This window comes from Tachyglossus aculeatus, chromosome 18, assembly GCF_015852505.1.
Source record: "Tachyglossus aculeatus isolate mTacAcu1 chromosome 18, mTacAcu1.pri, whole genome shotgun sequence".
Taxonomy (NCBI): domain Eukaryota; kingdom Metazoa; phylum Chordata; class Mammalia; order Monotremata; family Tachyglossidae; genus Tachyglossus; species Tachyglossus aculeatus.
Genome location: NC_052083.1, coordinates 17,526,793 through 17,549,940, shown reverse-complemented (window position 1 = coordinate 17,549,940; position 23,148 = coordinate 17,526,793). Strand labels below are relative to the sequence as shown.

Below are 23,148 nucleotides of genomic sequence, written 5' to 3'. Positions count from 1 at the left end.
GATGGGGAGGGCAGTGATTATGCTGTGGAGGCAATTATGCAGGTAAATATGGTATTTCCTGATCAATCGATCATATTTACTGAGCACTTACTGTGTGCAGAGCACTGCACTGAGTCTTTGGAGAGTACGAACACGAAAGGGTTGGTAGACATGTTCCCTGCCCACAAGTTTACTGTCTAAAGTTATTTTCAGTCTTCTCAGGCAAACTTTCTAATAATCCCTGGATTGTGACTCTCCTTCTGGCTCACTACTCACAATCTTCCCTCTTCCAAGAGGACTTCTTGAAAGCCACCCATCATTCCACTCACCTCAGTACTAATGGGCTAATCTGTTCATTTATTCATTCACATGTGTCTACTGTTTATACCTATTTTCATTCCTAATTACAGTATATTCAATCATTTAAGTATGAGTTTCTCTATTAAATTGCCCATTCCTCAATGCAGGGATTGCATCTTTCACATCATTTGTCAATTCTTAGTACAGTGCCCCCATTAGCTTCTTGAAAAATATAGTTGACTCAAATTCTCCGGATGATCTGATCTCTAGGCCACCACTTCAGGAGAGCCATCAGCATACGTTAACACCAAACTGTATCATAAACCCAGTTGCTGGAATTCTGCCTAGGAAGAGATTGTCAGATAAATCCCAGGGCCTAAACCTGCAGCTGCACACTTTTTGGGAAATTTCCATTTGGGTTGTTTATTTCCGTGACCTCCACACAAGGCATTCAAGCGAGTTGTTTATTTTATAATTGTTGCGACACACTCAAAAGAAAAGTAAACCAGTGGACTTGTACACATTTTGATTGACAAGAGAGAGCCAAATTCTGAATTCAAGTAGGAAAATGGCAGAAATAAAAGTCAGAAAACACCGAGACCCCCTTCAATTTCTGCTCTTTCTGCTTGCTAGGTTTTTTTTTTTCCCCACATTCAAACTGAGCTGCCTGGAATATGCATTAACTGGAAAGTTCATGAGGAATTCAACTGATTTATATTAACAGTACTGAGGGGATTTATTTTTCTAGTTGCAGTTGTCATCTTCTAACTTTCTTAACTGCCACTTAAAATGGGTGAAAAACTTTAAGTGAGTGATTATAGCCTCAGAATTGAAGATCATATGTTCCAATTCACCAGCTCCAGGAAGATAAATGCCCTAATTAGCAGGGCAGATGGCTATCTTTTTTTTTCCCCTCTGTTCTATGGTTTACCTACAAGACAGTAAGGAAGGCGTGTCTACCTAACCATATTGTTTCTTGCTAAAACCTAAGTAGTTTCTCTTGTTCGTTTGGGGAAAACCAATGGTCAACATCTTCCACATAAAAACGCTTCAGATATCCAAAAACAGCTAGGTCACCTCTTTATGGTGGGTTATTTCTCTGACCTACGGAGAGCCGTTAGGAAGATCAGTTACATTAGAGAAGCAGTGTGGTTTAGTGGAAAGAGCACAGGCTTGGGAGTCAGCGGATGTGGGTTCTAATCCCAGCTCTGCCACTTGGCTGCTGTGTGACCTTGGGGAAGCCACTTAATTTCTCTGTGCCTCAGTTACCTCATCTGTAAAATGGGGATCAAGACTGTGAGCCCCATGTGGGACAACCCGATTACCTTTGTATCTACCCCAGTGCTGAGAGCAGTGCCCTAGACTGTAAGCTCATTGTGGGCAGGAATTGTCTCTACTGCTGAATTGTACCTTCCAAGTGCTTAGTACAGTGCTCTGCACACAGTAAGTGCACAATAAATACAATTGAATGAATGAGTGAATGAATGAATGCTCAGCACATAGTATGCACTTAACAAATAACATTATTATTATTATTATTATTATTAGTTTCAAGTCGACTTAGAGTAGTAGTGTGGCCTAGTGGAAAGATCTACAGTGGGTGGCGGAGGGCCTGAGCTCTGCCACTTGCCTGCTGTGGGATCTTTGACAAGTGACTTTAATTCTCTGTAATACTAAGAACAATAATTGGGTACTTGTTAAGCACTTTCTTTGTGTCAAGCATTGTACTAAGCACTGGGGCAGGTACAAGATAATCTAGTTGGATACAGTCCCTGTCAATAAATCAATCATATTTGTTGAACACTTACTGTAGGCAGAGCACTGTACTAAGAAATTGGGAGATTACAAGATTACAGAGTCGTTAGACACATTCCCGGCCCACAGAGAGTTTAGAAGGGGAGACAGACATTAATACAAATAAATGGACTATGGATATGTACATAAGCACTGCGAGGTTGAGGGAGGAGTGAATAAAGGGTGACGCAGAAAGGAGTGGGAGAAGAGGGAATGAAGGTCTCATCAGGGAAGGGCTCTTGGAGGAGACGTGCCTTCAATAAGGCTTTGAAGGTGGGGACAGTAACTGTCTATTGGATATGAAGAGAGAGGGTATTCCTGGTCAGAGGCAGGATGTCGGCGAGAGGTAGGTGGAGAGATAGACGAGATGGAGGTACACAGTCAATATACTGTCCCACATAGGGTTCACTAAGAGGGAGGGAGAATAGGAATGCAATTCCCATTTTCAAAAGGGGATATTCACCTGGTTTACTGCCTGATTCACTCCAGCAGGACTCAGAAAATGACGTCTAGAAGATGTGACCCCCCCCATCAGCTAAAGCAGAAAAGTACCCGCCTGGACCATAAAGTACTGCCCAAATGGCAACCCCGCAGACTAAATACGATTGAATGAATAACGAAGATAACATCAGCATGAGTTTTAGAGTCAGACTTCCAATTTAGCCAAACAAATCGCCATTAATGAAACAAAGATGCCTTACTATAGCAGACTCAGGGCCCCTCTAGACTGTAAATTTGTTATGGGAATGTGTCTGTTTATTCTTGTATTATACTCTCCCAAGCTCTTAGTGTAGTGCTCTGCACACAGTTTACGAATTCGATAAATAAATGAAAGAATGAATGACCAGGGAAAATATAGTCATTACATGTAATGCTTAGTTCAGCCCTTAAGGGAAAACAAATGTCTCAGAAAAGTAAAATGCAACACTACATTATAGCTGAAAATAAATCCTTAATTCGGTGATTTGTAAGGAGTTTTAACCACATCCATAGAGCGATATCGTAACTGCAGGAAGAAATGCCTTCATTCTAAATAAGCAAATCAGATATACATATATATATATATATATATATATATATATATATATATATATGTATATATATATTTTTTAGGTTTTTTTCCTGAACAAGCAGAGAGGACAGAGGGCATAAGGGCTATCTGGACTGCTGTATCATAGTGCCCTCCTCTGTTGTATTCTGGGGCTGCCTATTTTTTACTGGTTTTTACTCAAAATTGTTTCTACTCTCTTTTCAACCAGTTTCTGAATGGCATATCCTTTTGATTAACAGAACCACCTTTGGCGGGGGACTTAGTGAACTGGGGGTCTGGGCCTCTCCACCGGACAGATGGCCAAAGGAGCCCAGAAAATTCCTACCGTTGATCAAGGTGGTGGGAGTGTTGGCAAAGAGCGCTGGCAGGGGGTGGGATGAGAAAGCTGAAGCAAACGCTGGGATCATTAACCCCTCCGCCCCTCCCAGAAGCCCTGCCCTCTGCCTCTCTGAGTTCCAGAAAATACGGTCATTTGCTTCATATCTTCCCTTCAGTCTCATCTGTGTAGCTCCCATTCTTAGAGCAAAACTGTAGAAAAAAACTAAAACAGTTCCTGAACTACCTTTAGAGTGTCTGGTCTCTTCAGCATTGCCTCCGAGATCCATCGAAAGTTGCTGGTCACGCTGCCACTTATTTGTATAGCTGACAGCAAACACCACCCAGGGAATTTCTAGATAAGGAATTCTACTTATGAAATCAATCAAAATACCAGGATCATAGAACTCTGGCTGATCCAGTTCACTATTTTTACTTTCTCAGCCTCAAACTGAAAACTTCGATCCCAGGTTGAGCTGCAATATGCTAAATCGTTTTAGTGGTTCTCTTGGACACCAGATGGTGAATCCTGAAGGGATAATGGTGTGGGTCAGGTGATCCACAGTGTTTTTCAGACAATCAAAGAATAAAGTAGAAAGGACCTTGAGAGGTCACTTGGACTAACCCTTGCCCTCAGCAAGGAAATGATTAAACTCTCCAGGCCTGATGGTCATCTGTTCAGTTTTTAAAGAACTTCAGGGATGACGCTCTACAACCTCCCTCGGTAATCTATTACGGTGAAAAGAGTACTTTGACTTTGCCCTCATGTAATGGGCTTCTTAAATGCCACTCTCAAGCTATGCTCACCTGCCTAGAAATGAACAGTTGTGCATTTTACCTAAGGGTTCGTGTCTGTCATCAGATTTCACTGAAGCAGTGGAAGGGCCAGGCTAGCAGTGGTTAAAGAATTTTTCTGTGACTCCCTAAATCACCAGTCTTCAGCAGCGGCCATGCCTCCTTAGAGCAGTGTCCTCTGAATCACAACGCCCTGGCAGGACACAGCCATTCTGAAGCAGAGAGATCATTTCCTTCCTTCTTTCTCCTTCCACTTTCGACTTCTCCAGTGGCAGAACGAGAGGGTGGAAGTAACCGAGATCCAGCTGAGCACAGCTCCAAGTCAAAACTCACCCATGCTGGGCAGCAGCAGCACGGGAGAGAATAGAGAGCAGAGACTCGAGTTTACTGCACGGAAGGCGGCAATGATAAACCACTTCCACACTTTTACCAAGAAAACTCTAGGGATCCACTACCAGAAAGGTTGCAGATGGAGAGTGAGGCGTTCAGGGAGAGATGTGTCCATGGAGTCACTATGGCTCGGAAATGACTCGACGGCATAAGACAAGACAAGCCGCAAAATATCCTAAAGCACTGATGCTTCAAATGTGCCTATCTACTCTCAAGACCCAGCTTTTCCCTGAGAAAGTTCGGCATTACATTCCTTTTAAACCTTGAGTGGGACCAAAAAAAACAAAACAAACTTTTTTTATCAATCATATTGATTTCTGCTTATTTTTAGTCCGTTCAGTTCTGTTTCCCTTGTGAGAAACCAGACCTCCTAAAATCTAATTAAGTTCACATTCCTCAGTAAACTATGTTATCCTTTTAGAATTAGAGTCTGATTTATTTTCAAATAACCCCATGTAAAAACATGGTTTGTTTACAAAGTTGATTGAATCTTCAAACTCCTACATTCCGTTAAAGGGGCTCCACAAAGAAATAAAGAAAAATTGTTTCAAGAACTTTATTATTTTTCCCCTAAAGCTAATAAACCACTAATGGAGATTGGCATCGTCTTAGAAAAAAACAAACCCAAACCTCATGACTATACTCATGATAGAAATCTCTGAGTATTTGAGCACATAAAATTTGTTTTTTGTAGTCATCGAAACCAGGGAATTCTAGAGGAGCAAGACTGTATTACAAATATTAGATATCTAATAAGCCAGTTGATCAAATGAGTCAGTCCTGCAGTAAATTCCATATCTATTCAATTTACAGCAAGTTTCCAACTGAAAGTTCAGATAAAAAAAGATAAATCTGTGTTTTCTCCAATATTCAATTCTTTCAAACCAATTTCTATCTTTCCTACTTTTGGAGGGTGTTTCAGGAAATGAAATTATTATCCTGATAATTTTCATCCTCTTCTTTCTCTCTCTCTTTTTCACTTTCTCTCTATTGAGATGGCACAGTAATATATAAAAACTCTCCAAACCTTCAATCAACAGTGGTGTTTATTCCACGGAGGGAAAAAAAATATAAAAATCACATTTTGCCAGAATCACACTAGGGCTATCAAAGGGGCTTTCTCATGAATCATCACCACCAAGATGGTCTCCTGGTCTATAAAAATACAGTTTACTAGAGAGGCTATACACCCAACCCAACATGTCCAAGAAAGAACTCCTTGTCTTCCCTCCCAAACCCTGCCCTCTCCCTGACTTTCCCATCACTGTTGACAGCGCTACCATCCTTCCCATCTCACAAGCCCGCAACCTTGGTGTCATCCTCGACTCCGCTCTCTCGTTCACCCCTCACATCCAATCCGTCACCAAAACCTGCCAGTCTCACCTCCGCAACATTGCCAAGATCCTCCCTTTCCTCTCCATCCAAACTGCTACCCTGCTCGTTCAAGCTCTCATCCTATCCCGTCTGGATTACTGTATCAGCCTCCTCTCCGATCTCCCATCCTCGTGTCTCTCCCCACTTCAATCTATACTTCACGCCGCTGTCTGGATCGTCTTTGTCCAGAAACGCTCTGGGCATGTTACTCCCCTCCTCAAAAATCTCCAGTGGCTACCAATCAACCTACGCATCACACAAAAACTCCTCACCCTCAGATTCAAGGCTGTCCATCACCTCGCCCCCTCCTACCTCACCTCCCTTCTCTCCTTCTACAGCGCAGCCCGCACCCTCCACTCCTCTGCCGCTAATCTCCTCACCGTGCCTCGTTCTCACCTGTCCGGCTGTCGACCCCCGGCCCACGTCATCCCCCTGGCCTGGAATGCCCTCCCTCCGCACATCCGCCAAGCTAGCTCTCTTCCTCCCTTCAAAGCCCTACTGAGAGCTCACCTCTTCCAGGAGGCCTTCCCAGACTGAGCCCCCTCCTTCCTCTCCCCTTTTTCCCCCTCCCCATCCTCCTCGGCTTACTTCCTTCCCCTCCCCACAGCACCTGCATATATGTATATATGTTTGTACGCATTTATTACTCTATTTATTTTATTTGTACATATTTATTCTATTTATTTTAATTTTGTTAATATGTTTGGTTTTGTTCCCTGTCTCCTCCTTCTAGACTGTGAGCCCACTGTTAGGTAGGGACCATCTCTATATGCTGCCAACTTGTACTTCCCAAGCACTTAGTATGGTGCTCTGCAAACAATAAATAGAGAAGAGATAGAGAAGCAGCGTGGCTCAATGCGAAAGAGCTCAGGCTTTGGAGTCAGAGGTCATGGGTTCAAATCCCGGCTCCGCCACTTGTCAGCTGGGTGACTTTGGGCAAGTCACTTCACTTCTCTGGGCCTCAGTTCCCTCATCTGTAAAATGGGGATGAAGACTGCGAGCCCCACGTGTGACAACCTCATCACCCTGTATCCCCCCAGCGCTTAGAACAGTTCTTTGCACATAGTAAGTGCTTAATAAATGCCATCATCATTATTATTATTAATAAGAGCTCAATAAATACGATTGAATGAAACATTACTTTCTTAGACCAAGCCGTTTTATCAAGTACTGCATCTTTTCACTGTATTTCATATATAATATAAAGTGGTAGGTTGTGGGCAGAGGGTTATGGATTTCTAAAATATGCAAATAATGTGCTTTAAGCCCAGGCTCTCCTGGTAGATAAAGATTTCTAGAGCAATTCATATTTCTATAGCTTCCTTGGAAAGCAATGCACTTAACCAAAATCACGTGGTGGTCAACTGTGGGGTCGTGTATACAGGGAAGAGAGAAGAAATGGGCCACATAACAGACCTTCAGATAAGAAATACATCTTAGGTGTCCTTTGTAGAGTACATTACCTAGAACATCCGCTCGCTACTCCTGATACTATCCAAAGAAATCTCTCTCCATGGGAAACTGTCACTCAGTCAATCTTATTTATTGACAGACTGACTCTTCTCCTGCTTTTCCCCACAACCTCCCTAAGAGGCTCATCAGTGAAAGGAAGGTCTGGGAACTACAGAAGAGAATGGTATCTGTTGTGCACTTACTATATGTCAAGCACTGCACTAAGCGTCAGGGTAGAGACAAGTTTATCAGGTTGCACACAATCCATGTCTCACATGGGTCTCCCAGTCTAACTTAGAGGGAGGAGGATTTAATCCCCATTTTACCGATGAGGTAAATGAGACATAGAGAAGTTACGTGACTTGCCCAAGGCCACACAGCAAGCAATTGGCAGATGCTGGATTAGAACCCAGGTCTTCTGAATTCCAGGCCTGTGCTCTTTCCATTAAGTCATGCGGCTTCCCACGTTCGACCAAACAAGGGGTAGAACCAAACAGGTCACAGAGATGTTGTGTTATTTACCTCTGCTCCCCAATCCCTGGTCCACACAAATCGTCACACTTGCCTTCTGCCTGCTCATGGATTGAGAACGGAGTCCCTGGAGGGGCTTCAAATACCTGGAAGAACTGAGAACTCTCCTTCCTCTCTAGGAAAAAAAACCTACTCAGTCATAAGAATAATGATTTGGGAATGTCAGCTTTTCAGATGGAGAAAAAGGTGGGCTAACAAATTCCTCCAAAAGTTCATCAGAAAGTTTACAGAACTTAAAATAATGTAGGTCTTCTTGACGCCAGCCTTTAAGGTGAAGATCAACAGCCAAGCAGCATGGCCCAGTGGAAAAAACAGGACAGGGAACATGTTGGATAATTCTGTTGTACTCTCCCAAGCACTTAGTACAGTGCTCTGCACATAGTAAGCACTCAATAAATACAATTGATTGAGTGATAGCCTTGGGAGACAGAATAATGACAGTAACGTGGCATTTGGTAAGCACTTACTGTGTGCCAGGCACTGTACTAAGCACTGAGGTAGATACAAGCAACTCAGGTTGGACATAGTCCCTGTCCCACATGGGGCTTACAGTCTTAATCCCCATTTCACAACTGAAGTAGCTGAAGTAACAGAGAAGTCATGACTTGTCCAAGGTCACATAGCAGACAAGCGGCAGATTTAGGATTAAAATCCGGGTCCTTCTGACTCCCATGCCCGTGCTCTATCCACCAGGCATGTTGCTTAAAGAAGAAGTGTGGCTCAGTGGAAAGAGCACGGGCTTTGGAGTCAGTGGTCATGGGTTCAAATTCTGGCTCCAACAATTGTCAGCTGTGTGGCTTTGGTTAAGTCACTTAACTTCTCTGTGCCTCAGTTACTCATCTGTAAAATGGGGATTGACTGTGAGTCCCCCGTGGGACAACCTGATCACCTTGTAGCCTCCCCAGTGCTTAGAACAGTGCTTTGCACATAGTAAGTGCTTAATAAATGCTATCATCATTGTTATTATTATTATTCTCTAGACCAAGGTTCTAATCCTGGATCCTCCACTTGCCTTCTCTGTAAAGTTGGGCAAGTTCTTTTGTGACTCCATTTCCTCAACTGTATAATGTGGATTTAATACCTGTTCTCCTTCCTACTTAGATTGTGAGCCTCATGTAAGACAGAGACGGTATATTGTATCTATCCCAGCGCTTGGTACAGTACTTGGCTCTTAATAAGCATTTGACAAATACAGTCATTACTAGTACATGATTTTACATGCATGGGGAAAATAGGCTGATGAGATATCACCTAAGGATGCACAACTATTGAAGATTTTTTTTTCCTGAAGGGCAATGTTTTAAAATTGTATATGTAAAAGTTCTTATACAGTAACTCCCTTCTGTCTTAAAGATCCACAGTATAAATATGATGGGTAACCTAAAAACAATGCACTAATGTTTTCAAACTTGAGAAAAGCACAGTAACTAGCTGTCCTAGGGCACATCTCTTAGCCAAAGCATTTATTCTTTTTAACAATGTAGGCTTTATGTCCACAAAAAGCAATTCAAGTCATGATGTCACTTTAGAGTCTACTGTTGTGTTCAATCAGAAGGCGCATTCATTGAAGAGCTCATTATATTTTGACAAGCAAAATATGACACAGATAATATAAGCACATTTACCTAATAAACACCCTCCTCTGGAAAGCCTACAAAAAGTTCAAAGGTTGAAATTCTCAATTAGAAACCATTAGCAGACTCTTGTAGTTGCCTGCATCTAACTAAAACTGGTAACGTCAAGACTTCTAATGACTGGTTTTTAAGAAATAAGGAGAAAATTTCAACGTCTTGGGCGTTCTAGAAATTAAAACCACTTCACCAGTCCTAACTCTGAACCTGGAGACAAATAAAAATATTAGTTATTTCAGACAATCAATCCTCAACTATCCACGTTAATGGAGGAGGCCAAGGACAATTAAATCCACAGATTTAAGACCCTCATTTGGGTCGGGTAAATAATAACCATAATAATAGCAATTATCATAATGGCATTTGTTAAGCGCTTACTGTGTTTTTAGACTGTGAGCCCACTGTTGGGCAGGGACTGTCTCTATATGTTGCCAATTTGTACTTCCCAAGCGCCTAGTACAGTGCTCTGCACACAGTAAGCGCTCAATAAATACGATTGACAATGATGATGTGTGCCAGGCACTGTACTAAGCTCTGGGGTGGATACACGCAAATTGTGTTGGACACAGCCCCTGTTCCACATGGGGCTCATACTCTCAATCCCCATTTTAAAGATGAGGTAACTGAGGCACAGGAAGTGAAGTGACTTGCCCAAGGTCACCCGGAAGACAAGTGGCGGAGTCGGAATTAGAAGCCATGACCTTCTAACTCCCAGGAACATGCTCTATCCTGTACGCTATGCCTCCCTCAAACATTTTATCAAAATAATTTTGCAAACATTATTTCTGTTATTTTCCTTCCTTTCATTCATTCATTCAATCGTATTTATCGAGCGCTTACTGTGTGCAGAGCACTGTACTAAGCACTCGGGAAGAACACTCCCTAAAACCACCTTCCAATAAACAACGAAATGGCTAAAGATACACAGTGAGAGGAAAAGTGGAGAAGCAGAAAATATCATTATCAATTCAAAAGCTTTTGGTGAAATTCATGGATGAGAAGGGCATGATGAGAAGCAGAATGGTGTAAGGGACAGAGCAGAGGTCATCCCAGCTCTGCCACTTGTCTGCTGTGTCACCTTGGGCAAGTCACTTTACTTCTCTGGGCCTCAGTTATCTCATCTGTAAAATAGGTATCACGATAGCCTCACATTGGACAAGGACTATATCCAACCCGATTTGCTTGTATCCCCTCCAGCGCTTAGTACAATTCCTGGCACATAAGGGCCAGAGTCAGAAGGAACTGAGTTATAATCCTAGCTCCACTCCTTGCCTGCTGCTTGACATTGGGCAAATCACTGCTTCTTTGTGCCTCAGCTACTTAAGCTGTGAAATGGGGATTAGGATTGGGAGCTCCACGTGGGACAAGGACTGTGTCCAACCTGATTAACTTGTATCTACTTAGTACAGTGCCTGGCATATGGTAAATGCTTAACAAATACCATAAAAAGGTCCCTGTCCTCAGTCAATCAATCAGTCACACTTATTGAGTGCTTACTGTGTGCAGAGCACTATACTAAGCACTTGGGAAAGTACAATATAACAGAGTTGGTAGACACATTCCCAGACCACAACCAGCTTACAGTCTAGAGGGGGAGACAGATAAATGATAAATTATGTATATTTATATTCTGTATAGTATGTACAGAAGTGCTGTGGGGCTGAGGGAAGGGTGAATAAAGTGTGAAAATCCAAGTGCAATACAAAAGAGAAGCAGCGTGGCTCAGTGGAAAGAGCACAGGCTTTGGAGTCAGAGGTCATGGGTTCAAATTCTGGCTCTGCCAACTGTCAGCTTTGTGACTTTGGGCAAGTCACTTAACTTCACTGGGCCTCAGTTCCCTCATCTGTTAAATGAGGATTAAAACTGTGAGCCCCCAGTGGGACAACCTGATCACCTTGTATCCCCCCAGCGCTTAGAAGAGTGCTTTGCACCTAGTAAGCGCTTAACAAATACCATTATTATTATTATTAAACAGAGTAAGAGAAGACAACATAAAGGGCTTAATCGGGGAAGACCTCTTGGTGGAGAAGTGCTTTTAATAACGCATTGAAGGAAGGGAGAGTGATCATGTGATGGATATGAAGAGGGTGGATATTACCGACCAGAGGCAGGACACGGGCGAGAAGTGAGACAGACGAGATCGAGGTACAGTGATTAGGTTGGCTTTAGAGGAGCAAAGTCTGCGAGCTGGGATGTAGTATTAGGAAATCAGGGAGGTAAAGTAGGAGGGGGTAAGTTGATTGAATGCTTTCAAGTCTATGGTAAAGAGTTTCTGTTTAATGCAGAGGTGGATGGGCAACCAATAGAGGTTCCTGAGGAGTGAGGAAACAGCCTGAATGGTTTTGTAGAAAAATGATCCAGGCAGGAGAGTGACGTATGGCCTGAAGTAGGGAGAGACAGGAGGCAGGGAGGTCAGCAAGAAAGCGGATGCAGTAGTTAAGGCAATAGGATAAATGTGTTAATGTGAGATAGTAGTTGAAGCCATGGGAGTGAATGAGTTCTCCAACGGAATGGGTGTAGTTGGAGAATAGAAGGGGACTCGGAACTGAACCTTGAGGGACTCCCTCAGTTAGGGGCTGGAAGGAGAGGAGGAGCTGTGAAAGAGACTGAGAATGAGCGGCCAGAGTGATAGGGGGAGAACCAGTAGAGGACAGTGTCAGAGAACCCAAGGTCAGATAACGTTTCCAGAAGGGGGTGGTCGAAAGTGTCAAAGGCAGCTGAGAGACTGAAGAGGATTAAGATGGAGAAGAGGCTGTTGGATTTGGCAAGAAGGAGATCATTGGTGACCCCTGAGAGGGCAGTTTCTGTGAGGTGAAAGTGGTGGAAGCCAGAAGGGAGCAGCTCAAGGAAAGAACTGGAGAACAGGGAATGGAAACAGCAAGTCTGGACAACTCGTACAAGGAGTTTGAAGGGAATGGTAGGAGGGAGATGGGGGGATAACTGGATGGAGCCGTGAAGTCAAGGGAGGGTTTTTTTTTTTTAGGATAGGAGAGTCATGAGTATGTTCGAAAGCAGTGAGGAAATAGCCACTGGACAATGAACAGTTGAAGATGGAAATCAGGGATGGAAGAAGGGTTGGGGCAAGCATTTTGATAAGGTGAACAGGGATGGAGTCGGAGGCACAGGTGGAAGGGTTCGATTTGAGAGGCAGCAGGAGATCTCCTCTTGAGATACTGCTGGGAAAGTTGGGGAGAGAGTATAAACTCATGATGAGCAGGGAACTTGTCTGCTAATTCTCATGTACTGTACTCTCCCAAGTGCTTAGAACAGTGCTCCACACATGGTAAGTGCTCAATAAATACCACTGATTGAGGAAGGAGGGACTGGAGGGGAGAATTTAGGGAGATCACTCCAGATTCTTTCAATAAGTGCTGAGGTGGATACACAATACATATTTACTACTCTATTTTGCTAATGATGTGCATATAGCTATAATTCTATTTATTCTGACGGTTTTGACACCTGTCTACATGTTTTGTTTTGTTGTCTGTCTCCCCCTTCTATACTGTGAGCCTGTTGCTGGGTAGGGACCGTCTCTATATGTTGCTGACTTGTACTTCCCAAGAGCTTAGTACAGAGCTCTGCACACAGTAAGCGCTCAATAAATACGATTGAATGAATGAATGAATGAATCAAGGGCAAGAAACAGGGAGGTAGGGGAACAGGGGGTTTGAGGAGGGTGTTAAATATCTGAAACAAATTATAATCCTAACCCTTAACAAATATCCTTAATTAATTATTTAGACAACTAGCGAGGGCAATGAGCATGGGAGTCAATAACGATCGAGAAATAATGTTGCTGGGCATTAAAGAGGGCAGCTTAAAGCAGGCAAGAGTGAATTCAGATGGCGCAAGTCAGCAAGGGAGGCTGAGACTATAATAAATTAGAGATAAGTAATAGATTATAAAGATTTGTACAAAAGTGCTAAGGAAGGTTGTGTGTATTAAAATAAGGGCTCAAATGGAAGATGGAGGATATACAGTAATTTATAATTTGGGAATCAATCCGGGTGGGCCTCCTGAAGAAAGGATTTCAACTATTCTGTTGGACGTCAGCAGTTTCTCTGAATGTCGCTGAATGGATAAATGATCTGGCTCACTAACATTAACAAATAGCACGGTCCCCTAAATAATTGAGAACTGATTATCATCCATTAATGCGCTTCCCAGATATATAGTCAATGAAACCTAAAAAATAATGTCGTGTTTAGAGTTCTGATTAGAGCTACAGTCTGTGAAATATACCAAAGCATGAACTAAGTACATAAATACACCAAGTATATTTAGTTTATAGCCCTGGTCTACCCAATCTTGCTGGACTATGTGACATCAGACTGAGATGCTGGTGTTGGAATACACTTCAACTCCTCTGGGAAACTCTTCAGCCTCAACTATAAACATCAAAACTTCCAAAGTCGTGGAGACAGTCAATCGAGAACTGCTATACTCAGATGATTGTGCCCTATAGCCACACACCCTAGAAGACATGCAAACTATTTTAAACCGCTTCATTGAATTACCCAGGAATTATGGGCTGATAAATCTAAAGAAAGCTGAGATAATGTGCTAGCCAGCACAAAGGAAGCCAAAAATAACATTACAAAAATTTATATCAGAAACACAGAGCAAAGTGCTTTCACAGAATTCTGTTACCTTAGCAGCACACTGACCAAAAATGCAATGACTGACAAGTAGAAAACCTAATAAATTACCTTCTTTAGCAGACCATCAGACATGGGAAACAGCCTGGCATTAGGTTCCAAAATAAACTAAAGGCCTATGGAAATTTAGTGCTATTCAAGAGACCAGAACTCCCCTCAGACACCGTATCTGACTTTTAAGGAGTCCTATCAGCACCACTTACAGGCTATATTCAACATAAAAGAGCACGTCTGGATCACACACTAAAACAAAATCATCCTCTTAGCACTGAAGCTATGTTTGCGGCAACACAGCCACCCAACATGGGTTATGAACTGAATAAGTGACAGCAGGATGCCCAAACAACTGTGTACGGTGAGCTATGTGGTGAAAACCTGAAGCAAGGAGGACAGAAGACATATTTTAAAATAACACAAACCCTCAGCTGCATCTCGGCTGAGAAACTGGGAGTCAAATGCCCCAGACAGACCCGCCTGGGGCCCAGCACTGGAGAACAGTGCATCTTTTCATGCGGGAGCTCCTCAGGTCTCGTGAGACAAAGTGCAGAAAGGGAAAACTGTGCCACGTGGCACAAACAACCAGCATGCTGGCAAAGAAAGCACGGTTTTTTTGTGTTCACAGTGCTGTCAGGACTGTGGACACTGTAACGTCTTCTCCAGCCACCCTCCCCATCCCCCAGGTGTATTTCAGCTGCAGTACCATCTTCATCAAGTACAAAGCACAGCTATCCATGTACATTCAGACACCAAATATTCATTCATTCACTCATTCAATCGCATTTATTAGGCACTAACTCTGTGCAGAACACTAAGTGCTTGGGAAAGTACAACAATAAACAGTGACATTTCTTGCCCACAACGAGCTCACAGTCTACAGCGGGGGAGACAGACATCAATACAACCAAATAAAATGATAAATGTATACATAAGGGCTGCAGGGCTAGGAGTGGGGGAAGAGCAAAGGGAGCAAGTCAGGGTGATGCAGAAGGGAGTGGGGGGTGAGGAAAAGTGAGGCTTAGTTGGGAAGGCCTCTTGGAGGAGATGTGCCTTCAATAAACCTTTGACGGGAGGGCGGAAAGTAACTGTGTCGGATTTGAGGAGGGAAGGTGTCCCAGGCTGAAAGGTACCTAAAAAGAATATTCCAACTTGGATTTCCCATGTGCCAGAAGGATCTGTTTAAACTAACAAATTTTAGGTGGGGAGAACAAAAATATCTTTCAAGGGGTGAGACGGAGGCCCCAAAGGTTGAAATGAAGGGCCTGAGGCTATTCAGTGAGTCAGTCAGATGCTGAGACAGGAGCAGAACCTAAATCGGGAGCCATGTAAACATAAATCTCAGAAACATATAAGATTTTCCTTGTAAAAAGGTGGCTAAATAACTTCTTAGAACACACTAAAGAGTGCTCAGTCCAATAAAGCAAAGATAGCATTTTAAGGTTTATGTTGCTTCTACAGTTAGTTGTCTCTCGAGACAATTTGGTTCATCCAAACTGATTATCAGGATTTTGTAAGATTATCCACTATATCAATTGTCAGAATCGATAACAATACCATCTCAACTCCCTCGTTTGATAGCATTCACTCCCTCTTTGATACTGCTCTTTATTGAGACTATTTCCTTGTTTATTTTCTTTGTTTTCACAGTTTGTCTCAATCCCACCAAGCTTCCTTTAGCCATTAGCCTGATCCATCATGGCATGGCTGACATTCTTAGATTCTTATGCTACTGAATAACTGCTCAGTTCTTTGGCAGGTGGCACACAGGTCCATACACGCAAGACTTTTTTTTTTTTTAAGCAAGATTTTACTAGTGGAAAATTTCACCAAATCAGCCTGGTGAGAAGAAAAATCTCTCCCCAGGCCTACATTTGCAGGGATTGCTTACAGATCGCAGTGAAGTCTGGGGAAACCACATACCTATAGTCCTTTCAGAGAGCTTCAGACACCAGCCCAGTCACCCACTGATAAATAATAACTGATAATTATGGTATTTGTTACCTGCTTACTATGGTCCAAACACTGTAATAAGTGCTGGGGTAGATCCGAATTTATCAGGCCAGACCCAATCCCTGTTCCACTTGGGGCTCACAGTCTAGGCAGGAGTGATAGGCTTTAATAACCATTCATTCATTCATATTTATTGAGTTCTTACTGTGTGCACAGCACTGTCCTAAGCACTTGGGAGAGTACAATATGACACTTTCCCTGCCCAAAATAAGCTTACAGTCTAGAGGGGGACACACACATTAATATGAATAAATGACAGATATGTATATAAGTGCTGTGGGGCTGAGAGGGGGAATGAATAAAGGGAGCAAGTCAGGGAGAGGCAGAAGGGAGGGGGACAAGAGGAAAGGGGGGCTCAATCAGGGAAGGCCTCTTGGAGGAGATGGGCTTTCAGTAGGGCTTCGAAGCGGGAGAGAGTAATTGTCTGTCGGATTGGAGGAGGGAGGGCGTTCCAGGCTAGAGGCGGGACTTGGGTGAGGGATCAGTGGGGAGATGGACAAGATCGAGATACAGTGAGAAGGTTACCGTTAGAGGAGCGATGTGTGCGGGCTGGGTTGTAGTAGGAGAGAAGCAAGGCGAGGTAGGAGGGGGCATGATGACTGAGTGCTTTAAAGCCAATGGTGAGGAGTCTTTGCTTGATGCAGAGGTGGATGGGCAACCACCGGCGTTTCCTGAGGACTGGGGAACCATTATAAAGATGAGGAAACTGAGGAACAGAAGTTAAGTGACTTGCCCAAGGCCCCACAGCAGACAAGCGGTGTAGCTGGGATTAGAGCCCCGGTCCTCTGACTTGTAGGCCCTTGCTGTAACCACTAGACCACACTGCTTCTCTGGGTCTCTATCCCTGGCCTCCAAATGGAGGTGGTAAGATGAGAGTGGGCGGGGATGTTCCCAGGATGGGGAAGGGCTAGCAGTAATAATAATAATTATTGTTATTACTAATGTTATTATTATATTGGCATTTGCTAAGTGCTCACTATGTGCCTGGCACCGTACTAAGCACTGGGGTAGATACAAGGTAAATGGATTGGCCATAGTCCCAGCCCCGCATAGGGCTCACAGTCTTAATCCCCATTTTGTAAATGAAGGAACTGAGGCATTGATAAGTTAAGTGACTTGCCCAAGGTCACACAGCAGACAAGGGGCAGAACCCGGATTAGAATTCAGATCCTTTGGACCCCCAGGCCCGGGCTCTACCCACTAAGCCACACTGTGTCTCCTAGTGCTCCTATTTAGTAGCTGGCAAGTGGGAAGGCACCCGGCAAGTCATAAAGTAGGCATGGAACCCCACAGTCTCGCAGTCAGAAATCTCCTGTCTGCCTAGATTTAAGCAGCTGTGAGGGAATCCCAAAATAGTCTGTTTGGGAGCTGCAGATGTCTGCATATTAAAGGACATCTGGGTTTGAGGGGATTTTTTTTGTTTGTTTTTAAAGCCTGGGTTTGCCCTCTACGAAGGTGCTTCAAAGATATAAAAAGTATAGAGAGATCGGACATATTCCTTACCCTCAGCAAGCTTCCACAAGTGCACTAGTTGGAAGTAACTACATAACAGTATAACATTTCTGAGAGGAATTATAGCTCTGACTCCCAAACCAGCATTGAAAATTACCCGTGTAAGAAGCCAACTGTGGTCTGACGTGATGGTCCTCAAGAAGGCAGGGGAGGTGTAGCTGTAAAATGTGGGATCTAAAAGGGATATTCTGAAGAGTAACGAGGTGAGGCTGGCAGTGATTTGTCAACAGAAGGGGCCCCGGAATGAGAATTGGGAGATACTTTGAAGGAAAGAGGCATTTTTCCAGTAGCAAATCTCAGAAAAGGCTAAGGTCCCACAGGGCAAAATAGAGATAGTCTTCACTTCCCACTAACTGCATGAATTATGCCAAGAACAATATAAACCTTGTTACTGGCCTTCCATGACTCCTTGAGGGCAGAAATTGTGTCTGCAAAAGCTATAAGCCCCCGAAAGGGACAGACACCGTGTATGATTCTCAGCTGGGTGCTCATGAGTTCTATTTCTGGCTCTGCCACTTGTCTGCTGTGTGGCCTGGGCAAATCTCTTCACTGTGCCTCAGTTACCTCACCTGTAAAACGGGACTTGAGACTGTGAGCCCTATGTGGAACAGGGACTACGTCCAACCCGATTTGCTTGTATCCACCCCAGCACATAGTAAGTGCTTAACAAATACCATAATAATAATCATAATTTGTATCTGTTAAGCACTTACTATGTGCTGGGGTGGATACAAGCAAGTTGGGTATTATTATTATTCCCCAGTGCTTAAAATAATGGTCTTCACAAAGTAAGCACTTAATAAATACTGTTACTACTATTTCTGTAGTACTCTCCCAAGGACTTACTACAATACCCTGCACCCAGTAAGCACTGAAGAAGCATAGCAGTCACCTGAAGAAATGGCTGATCTAGTCTGTGAGCCCCTTGTTGGGTAGGGACCGTCTCTATATGTTGCCGATTTGTACTTCCTAAGCGCTTAGTACAGTGCTCTGTGACTGTGTCCTATTTGAATATCTTGTATCTGCCCCAGTACTCGGTACACTGTAACTGCTTAACAACTACCACAATTGTCCCTGTCCCACATGGAGCTCACAGGCTAAGGGGGAGGGAGAACAGGGATTGAATCTCCCATTTTACAGGTGAGGAAACTGAGGCAAGAATAAAGTAAGTGACATGTCCAAGGTCACTCAGCAGACAAATGGCAGAGGTATGTTCTCTGAATCCCAGGACCATGCTCATTTCCACAGCGCGGCCCATCTACTTTAACCATATGCCAAATACGGTATCTTTCAGAGAAAATGGTTGGAAAATACTATTAAGCCATAGAGGCCCCTGTGAACGCAATCCCACATGCCACACATACCCAGAATAAACACACGCCAGTCTTTTAATTAAACTACAGTTTAATTAAAGACACTCTGGAGTCAGACCATGAATCCTTGGCTTTTAATCAAATATTCTTTTTTGTGAATTCATCCTGCCTTTTTATCATCCTTTTTTTTTTATCCTTACTCCATTAACCTTTCTTTATAACAATTTCTCATCTGCCTCTCTGGAATTTTAAAAGGTTTATCGAGTGAACACAGAACACACTCTTCAGAGGAACTGTAGACTTGAAACAAGGCTTTTCTTGCCCATTCCTCTTAGGTAGAAGGCTAAGCCAGTTAGATGATAGAATTGGGAGAATCACGGAATGAAGTTTATAAAATTAAAGCCGCTAGGACACATGGGCCAAAAAAATACAGTTCTTTGCCAACAGAGATTGAGAAAGTGCCATGAAAGTGTCAGGGAGATTTAGGATTTGTATCTTTTAAGAACTTTGTTTCACTCCTTTTCAGGAAGGAACGAGTCATTAAGATCCCATCTTAACTGATATTTTCATAAGGAAAGAAAAATAAACCACAAGGTTTTGAGAAAAACTGTTTGGTCTGATTTTGGGAATGCCGAAGTGGCTGTTGTGGCTCAGGATATTAGCTCCAACAGGGATTTTAGGCCATTAATGCACCAACCCAGAACTTTGATTTAATCTGCACTTCACTAAGATGTCTAGACAGCCTTTTCAAACAAAGTGTGTGGGGAGGGAGAACCAGGTATTACGAATCCAAAATTGTTACAATGAACAAATCAATCGTAAGTACAAGTACTTTAAAAAAGCAAAATAAGGTACTTTTTAACAATTAGTATCCTAAAAACTCCAGTCTGAAAAATGAAGACCAGACCTTTTAGTATTCACAAGAGGACCCAGCTGATCTTTCAAATCTAATGAGAAAGTAAAAAAAATAATAATACTTATAATGATAATGATAGTAAGTGTGACATTTGTTAAGTGCTTACTACATAGCCAACACTGGGATAGATAAATTAGGTCATCCAAGTTCTTGTATCACATGGGTGTCACAGTCTAAGTAAAAGGCGCAACACGGCCCGTATAATCCTTATTTTTACGGATCATGGAACTGAGGAACAGAAGTTAAGTGACTTTCCCAAGGTCACACAGCAGGTAAGAGGCAGAGCTGGGATTAGAATCTGATCCTCAGACTCCCTGGACTGTGCTCTGTCTACTAGGCCATGCTGTTGAAATTGCACCTAGCCTCATGGGAATGCAGTGTATCTATGACTTGTTTGACTGCTTCTAGTCAGGACTGAACCTTGATCACAAAGCATCTCATCTGCAAGGAAGGATACCTGAAACTACATGGTTGGTAGGTAAGATACTCAGTCCTTTCACCTAAAAGTTGCACAGTGTGAAAATCTTCTGGAGAAGGGGGAATCCTGACACAAGACCCATTTAACCATTGGGCTGCCCCGGATGAAGTATTCTTCAAGGAAGATCCACCACAGCTGTCTTTCCCAACGCCACTCACAGCCTGTTGTCTCTCCCTCCTCCATCTCTGTTCCCTTCCCTAAGCTGTGCCGGGCTGAAAACAACTCCAGCGAAGTTGAAGAGGAGAAGGGGCATGTGGAGAGAAGGGTGAACTTGGGGTAGGCCCTTCAAGGAGTGAGGATTCAGAGACGGAGACCCAAGGAAACAAAGAGATGAGGACAGGAGAGACAGAGAGACTGTAAGCTCCTTGAGGGCAGTCTGTCTCCCCCCTTCTAAACTGTCAGCCCGTTGTCGGCAGGGATTGTCTCTGTTGCTGAATTAGTACTTCCCAAGTGCTAAGGAAAGTGCTCTGCACACTGAAGCACTCAATAACTATGAGTGAATGAATGAATGAATGAGTGAATACCAGTTTAATTGCACTGTATTCGCCCGAGCACATAGTAAGGTCCTCTGTACAAAGTGCTCAACAAATACCACTGATTGATTAATTGGAAAGAAAAAGACAGACGGGGGTTGGGGGGGGCAGCCCAGCTGCTTGTAAGCACACAAGAATTCACTGCACCCACCCCAGAACCCAGGCGAGGCATAATAATAATTAATAATGATGGTATTTGTTAAATGCTCACTATGTGCCAAGCACTGTTCAAAGCGCTGCGATAGATGCGAGGTAATCAGGTCGCCCCACGTGGGGCTCACGGTCTTAATCCCCATTTTACAGATGAGGCAACTGAGGCTCAGAGAAGTTACGTAACTTGCCCAGGTCACACAGCAGACAAGTGGCAGAGCCATGATTAGAACCCACGTCCTCTGACTCCCAAGGCCAGGCTGTTCCCACTAAGCCACGCTGCACAAAAAGCTGGCATTCATGAGGAAGCCCCAGGGCCATTTGGAAATACAGTGAAGCCTGTTGAGGTGTGGAGGCTTCAAGGTGGGAGTAAATTGAGCCCAGTCCACAACAGCACGGCAGTAGCTGACCATAGCCTGCCGACAGGAAAGACAACTACAATAGCATAGTGTTTGGTGCAGCAGAGTAAGCGCTTAATAAATACAAAACTAATTTTCCAAGTGAGTGATGATCTCAGCAGATAAAATTACAAATGGACGCTCTTTAACCTCAAGGGACAATAGAGGCTAGCTAGGTCTGTCTGTCCTCCCCAAGGGCTATGGTGATCAAATATATGGCTTTCAGAGAAACAGCGAATTCAACAGGGGTAGAGAGGCCTGGAGTTACTACACTTCAGGAAAATCGGCATAGAAAGTTATCAAGGCTTCGAAGCCTTGGACTCACCGGGGCCTTAACCTGGCTAATTAGCCCAGCATGGAGGGACAAAGACACTTTGGAATAAGAGAGAGCAATGCTGTGTGCACACTAAAAAAAAAAGTCAGGGAAGGAAACACTAATAATGGTATCTGTTAAAAGCTTATTTTGTGCCAAGTCCTAGGGAAAAGAGAATGCCATCAGATCGGACACAGTCCCTGTCCCACAGGCGGCTCTGAGTCTAAGAGGGAGAGAGGAGAAAAAGAGAGAAAGGGAGCGAGCTCAGGTTTTTGTCTTGTCTTATGCTGTGGAGGCGTCTCCGACCCGTGATTCCATGGACCCATCTCTCCCAGAACATCCCACCTCCACCTGCAATCACTCTGATAATGTATCCATAGTTTCCTTGGTCAAAATACAGAAGTGGTTTACCATTGCCTCCTTCCACGCAGTAAAACTGAATCTCCACCCTCGACTCTCACCCACGCTACTGCTGCCCAGCACAGGCGAGTTCTGACTTTGTAGCAGATTGTCTTCCACTCACTAACCACTGCCCAAGCTAGGAATGGAGTGGTTATGCTTCTGCTTGACTCTCCCTCCCATAGCCGAGACTGGTAGTGTACTGGAAAGTCTCCAAGTGCGATCCTGAGAGGGGGAATTCCCATTTTACAGATAAGGAAATTGCCATGCAACAGGCAAGTGAGAGAGCCAGGATCAGAACCCAAATCTCCTGAATCCCAGGCCTGTATTTTTCCCACTTGGCCATGCTCCTTTTCTAAGTAGTCTAGCCAATTTGAGAGAGGCTAGAATGATGAAAGGAGCACAGATATATGGAATAGAATCCAGCATATTGTATGTGTGAAGGAGATGAAAGGAAGGGGAGTGTGGTGTCTATGTAGGAATATACAGCTAAAAAGCACATGTCATATTACATAGATACGATCCTTGATGGTAATAATGATGATGATGATAATAATAATAATAATGATGGCAATAATAATAATGATGGCATTTGTTAAGCCCTTACTATGTGCTAAGCACTGTTCTAAGCGCTGGGGGGATACAAGGTGATCAGGTTGTCCCACGTGGGGCTCACAGTCTTAAGCCCCATTTTACAGATGAGGTAACTGAGGCTCAGAGAAGTTAAGTGACTTGCCCAAGGTCACACAGTAGACATGTGGCAGAGCCGGGATTAGAACTCATGACCTCTGACTCTCAAGCCCGGGCTCTTTCCACTGAGTCACGCTGCTTCTCGATTGCACTCTCCCAGAGTGTC

At 43.6% G+C, this 23,148-nt stretch overlaps 1 long non-coding RNA gene and 1 other non-coding gene across 4 annotated transcripts in view; both read right to left on the bottom strand.

The window, feature by feature from the left end:
* Window positions 1-23,148, bottom strand: part of LOC119940109 — a 143,720-nt gene that overhangs the window by 1,476 nt on the left and 119,096 nt on the right. The gene's annotated exons all lie outside the window — the stretch shown is intronic.
* LOC119940461 lies at window positions 22,390-22,527 on the bottom strand. The gene has a single exon (XR_005454937.1). It is a non-coding gene; the product is annotated as a small nucleolar RNA SNORA7 (small nucleolar RNA).